Source organism: Typopeltis vanoorti, chromosome 6 (genome assembly GCF_054136105.1).
Source record: "Typopeltis vanoorti isolate ZY-2024b chromosome 6, IOZ_Tvanoo_1.0, whole genome shotgun sequence".
Classification (NCBI taxonomy): Eukaryota; Metazoa; Arthropoda; class Arachnida; order Uropygi; family Thelyphonidae; genus Typopeltis; species Typopeltis vanoorti.
In genome coordinates, this window is record NC_143554.1 from 116,023,901 (window position 1) to 116,030,000 (window position 6,100).

The 6,100-nt window shown below is 35.4% G+C and overlaps 1 protein-coding gene across 1 annotated transcript in view; it reads right to left on the bottom strand.

Moving 5' to 3' along the window:
- The window catches only part of LOC150105840 (tumor protein p53-inducible protein 11-like), a 223,458-nt gene extending 220,019 nt beyond the window's left edge, over positions 1 to 3,439 (bottom strand). Inside the window, exon 1 of the mRNA XM_090393615.1 lies at positions 3,315 to 3,439. The gene's annotated coding sequence lies outside the window, so the exon portion shown is untranslated. The remainder of the gene's footprint in view (positions 1 to 3,314) is intronic.
- Between the last annotated feature and the right edge of the window lie 2,661 nt (positions 3,440 to 6,100).

The following is a 6,100-nucleotide window of genomic DNA, read 5'->3' on the forward strand; positions in this document are numbered from 1 at the left end:
AAACATGCAAACATAATTGATGGACTGATTTTATGTATATTAAGAAAAAATTTTTAAGGAATTTTTTCTCAATCACATTAATGGTTTTTGTTACAAGTAATTTGGATAAGTATTGTATGGCGAAAAAAAAATAATATTAAAGTCGACCTGGTCTCCTATCTTACGGTACTTTGTTATAAGTTCGTCGACTTGTTCTTCACCATTTTCGGCTTTAATTTCTACTTCAGACCTTCAAAAATATTTCTAAACGTTTTCCAGAGTTCTAATTCCATTTTAGCGAGACTACTTTTCGAATTATTCATCTTTTAATAATTCCCTAATTTGAGGTTCGTCAAACATATCAGCCTCGCACTGAATAGGTACTGGAATCCATGCCCATTTTTGTCCAATGTTGGTGACAAGGTGACTAAAATGATGGTGGCAATGACAAAGTTGCTTGAAGATCTAAAGAATGAAGCACTATCATCTTATAACAGATCTAAATTTGAGTACAATATCTCATGTTTGGTTCTTCATAGAAAATCCAGATACATTACAAGTAATAACAATTTGTTACACGATTTCTTGATCTCTCTCTCTCTCTCTCTCTCTCTCTCTCTCTCTCTCTCTAGATCACTGGCACCGCAAATGTGCATAGACTGGCCTTTCTCTGAATTCTATGAGTCAAATTTTATAAGTGCTGTAATAACAAGGAGTCCACTTTTTATCGTTGAACCTCATTTTATACTCAAAGTAATAGAAGTAGCACACAGTACTTTTCACGTAAATGATGCGTATCTGCTCACTACTTGTAAACGAACACACCACACACACACACACACACACACACACACACACACATGTAAGTCCATCCCGAGCTCCCTTTCTCTCTTTCATGTGTGTGTGTGTCGGCAAGCAGTTTCAAATTATGCACTAATCTGCCAGCTGGTGATGTTATGCGATGATGTAATGATTTTAAATAATATCTCTAAGTGTTACTGTTCCTATTTATACTCTAATAAAAGCAAGCATTGATGATTTCAAGCACAAAAGCGCAACTATGGCCTATCCAGTGTGAACCCAAATAAGAAACCCCAAAGAAGGAAGAAAAAAAATTGTTTAAATCAGTTTCCTACGACTTATCGCACACATCTTCGGGATAAATTATAAATGTGGGACAAAAGGAAAGAAAGAAAAAGAGAAACGCTTATTAAAACAGAATGATTTCTAAATAACTCACGCAACGAAAACGTCGAATCAACTTTGTGCACAATAACATAGGATATCAACTGATAATAAATCTGAAATGTTTAAAAAAATCCTTCGTTGGCAGTATCTGCTGATGATTCTGTTTGTTAATTTCGATAATTATAGAATAGATTCATTTGGTATCTCCTGTTACAAAATATTATATTTTTTGGCCAATCACCTCTTCCTAGAAGCCTGACGTCATTGGAAAATGAGTCTTATATTAACTATCGCAAATTGCTACGTGCCCTTCATTTTATGGAGGGCAACAATGTGACACTTATTCCTGGAAGATTTAATGTGAGGAAACCTAATAAAATTCATTACGAATATATAACATTTAAAGTTATTTCATCAATTAATTAGATAATATCTGCATTATGTCCATAAGAAAATGGAAATTCTGTATATTTCAATCTTGAAGTCGAAAGATTTTGCAAAGAAGTTTGGTTCGATTTATTTACTAAAAGTAATCCAACAGCACGTGGAGGAAATATTGTATTGATAAATATATTGGGAAAAATGCATAACTATATATATAAAATTATGCGTTTATTGCTAAATATATGACTAATAATATGTCCTCATTGTTAATCGCTAGTTTTCAACATATACTAGCTAGTGTAATATAATATTAAAATAATGCAATTTATATAATATAATATTAAAATAATACAATTTCTATAATATAATATTTATTGATTTAATTTAATAAATAATATACCATATTTTATATTACATTCAGGCTAAAATAAAAGAAATATGGCGTAAGACTATCAAGCTACCATAATTGTTTTCACATCATCTTCATTTAAATAAGCTATTCGATAGAATGATATTGGCCAGATCTTTAAAGCCTCACCTAACCATCAAGAAACTGCAAGAAAACCTATTGCTAATCGAACAATATTTCTCCAAATGGCGACTCCAAGTGAATCCCCTGAAGAGCATAGCCGTCCTATTCTCTAGGAGATCAGTGCTTCCTAAAGAAGATATTCTCCTTTTCAACACTAAAATTCCGTGGAAAACTAAGATCAAATATCTTGGTGTAATATTGGACAGAAAACTGACTTTCAGCTCTCATATCAAGACTCTCTGTGCAAACACATCAAAAGCCATAGCCCAGCTCTACCCGCTAATAAACAGAAACAGTAAGCTGAGCACCAGAATCAAACTTCTCATATACAAACTGATGGTTCGTCCAATACTCACCCACGCTTCACCGGCCTGGAGTCATACTTCAAATACTAATATTCTCAAATTACAACGTATCCAGAATAAATGTCTCAGAATGATCCTGGGCAGCCCGTGGTTCATCCGAACTGTTCAGCTACATCGCGACACAAATGTCCCCTATATTTACACTTTCATGCAGACTATGGCAATCAAATTCTTCTCAAAAGCATCTGTGCACCCTAACAAACTGATCCAACTGGCTGCAGATTATGACGCAATGGATTATTTCAAACATAAAAGACCTAAAGCCATCCTAAACTTCAACACTGAGGACTAATCTCCTAGCCCACTCAAGGCGAGCAATTAACTCATAAACTTTCTCCACTCACAGTTTCTCTCAAGATAGCCGGGAATATGAAAAGCTTTTGCTTCACCCCTTTGTCAGTAATGTTGATAGTTGATGAGTCACAAATATCACTTTTCGTTTACGTTGACGAAAAATTGAGAAACTTTTTAATTTTATGGCATATTTTCAGAATGTTGAAGCATTAATCTATTTTATTTATAGTTGGAGTGTTTTTAGTTGATACTGTCCATTTCTTGTATGGATTAAGAAACTTTCTTTTATGTGTAAATTATTGACTAACAGATTAAATAAAATAATATATATATATATATATATATATATATATATATATATATATATATATATATATATATATATATATATAAAATGTCCCGATTCCAAAATTTCTTGATTCAGTCTTGCTGTAACTGTTATTGTCCCACACGTGGGAGCAACACTTCCGGTTAAATCCCGCCAAGACTTAATAAAATAATTCCAAACTTTTACCTGCTAGCCATACGCTTCTTTACAACAAAGAAATCACAATAACTTATTTTATTCGTACCTTTGTTATTTTGTCTCCAGAAAACAAACAAAAAAAAAAGTCTTCAGAAGTACTTCAGCGATTAACAGACGTGAAACATGAAGTATGCAATAACCTACAAAGATTCCTTCGCTACTAGCGTGCCGTTACTGACTGAAGAGCTAGCAATATAGTTCAGGGAGAATGAGTTGTTGTGCTACGCATGCGCATACGAGTTACCTGAGGTGTCGTGATGTATGAGCTTCATATGTTGGGATTTCTTGTAAACATGCATCTGCTTCATCATAAGAAATGTCTACGAAACAAACATCACGAGAAAGAGACAGGGGCTCTGTTTATGTCTGAATGTCATTTTGAGTTTTAAGTTTCCGCTTTTCTTGGAAACTAGAACATGCATACAACGAATAACGATATCATAAATCTGCGATTTTTTAATATCAAGAGTGCCGACCAGAAACTAAGGAATAAATAAATTAAAACACAATTCGTACTCTAAAAAAACAAAAACGTATTTAAATTATAAATAGTTTTTTTTTGTTTTTGGGGGGGGGGGGATGGACTGAGTTCCTTCACTCTTCATCTGATTGAAGAAAATTTGTGTGGATGGGATGTTATTGAGCTAAAAGCTCTGGTCATGGCTGAGTAACGGCAATAGCCGAGCCTCAGTTAAATCTTCATTGGCTACAACATTGCTATCCGTTACCCTGGAAGTTCTAAAAAGGACTCTATGCACATAAAAAAAATATAAATAGAAAGAATTGACAATTGACATTTATGTCTTTAGGGGTGAAGCAAGATGTTTTTCATATTCCCCGCTATCTGTTGTGGTTATAGTGAGGGTAAAATTTACGAGCAGTTTGTTCGCCCTGAATAGGCATGGAGATTATGCATCGCTATTGGAGGTTAAAATAGCTTTTGGTCTTCTATGTTTGAATATGTCCGTTGGATCGTATGCTGCAGCTTGCTAAACCAAATCGTTGGGGTGTATGGACGTCTTTAGGAAGAACTTAGATGCTAAGGATTGTAGGAGAGAGAAAATATAGGGAATATTTGTATCTCTATGAAGTTGATTGTTTCTAACATACCTTGGGGCGTTCAGAATCATTCTCAAGCACTTGTTCTGAACTCGCTGTATTTTGATAATGTTAGTATTAGAGGTGTGGCTCCAGGCTGGAGAGGCATTGGTGATTATAGGACGAATCGTCATCTGATATAGCTGCAATTTGATTCAGTTGCTGAGCTTGCTATTTCTATTAATTAGCGGATAGATTTGAGCGATTGTATAAATAATCCTTATAAGGACTGGCTTAAAGGGGCGAAGCAAGAATGCTTTTCATCTTCCCCGTTATCTGTAGAGGACAGTGTAGGGATATGGTGTTATTTGCTATTAAAGCTCTGATCATGGCAGGAGGGTAACAGCAATAGCCGAGCCTCAGTTAGAACTTCATTGGCTGCAGCATTGCCATCCATTACCCTCCCACGGTTTAACTCATAATTTTCGGTATAAATAATGGACGCAGAACATATATGGCGCAGAGGGTGAAGCTTGACGCTTTTTATATTCCTTGTTGTCTGTTTCGGGAGCAGTGATGGGAGAGATTTGTGAGCTATTTTAGCTCGCCCTGAGTGGGCAGAAGGGGTTACACGTCGTTGAGTGTTAGGATGGCTTTCGGTCTTTTATGTTTCCAGTGGTCATAATTTCCGGCTTGTTGTATTAGTTGGTTTGGATGCGTAGATGTCTTCATAAAGAATTTTTCTGCTAGGGAGCGTAGTAGTGGAGAGATGTAGGGGATATTTATGTCCCGGTGGATCTGGGAGTTCGTGATGAACCACAGGGCATCCAGTATCATTCGCAGGCACTTGTTCTGTAGTCTTTGTAGCTTGAGGATGTTTGTCTTGGAGGTATGGCTCCAGGCTGGGGAGGCGTATATAATTGTGGGACGGATCACTGTCTTGTAGAGTAGAATTTTGTTTCTTGAGCTTAGTTTGCTGTGTCTGTTGATCATGGGGTATAGCTGGGCAATAACTTTTGAAACTTTGGTGCATGTGCTCTTGATGTGGCTGTTGAAGCGGCATAAATGATCCTTATAAGGACTGGCATAAAGGGGCGAAGCAAGAATGCTTTTCATCTTCCCCGTTATCTGTAGAGAACAGTGTAGGGATAAGGTGTTATTGAGCTATTAAAGCTCTGATCATGGCAGGAGGGTAACAGCAATTGCCGAGCCTCAGTTAGGACTTCATTGGGTACAGCATTGCAATTCATTACCCTCCAAGGGTATTAATCACCGCATCTCACCATATATATGGTGAGATATATATATATATATATATGCAATATTAGGACTTCATTGGGTACAGCATTGCCATTCATTACCCTCCAATGGTAATGAATGGCAATGCTGTACCCAATATGTGCCAAATTTCAGAATATGTGAGCTCCACATATTCTGAAAGAATGCAGCTTATGTATTTAAATTTTTGGTGTTTAGCGATAATAAATCTTATTTCTAGATTAATAAAATTAAAATTTTATTTTTAATACAAATGATCTCTTAGCTTTTTAATTCATTTATATATTTATATATATATATATATATATATATATATATATATATATATGGGTACTATATATATATATGGGTACAGCATTGCAATTCATTACCCTCCAAGGGTATTAATCACCGCATCTCACCATATATATATATATATATATATACAAAACACAGATGTTGATAATACACAACCCAAGAATCATACGCCCTACATCACTATCGATACACTGTCACACATACTGCTGCATTAACAGC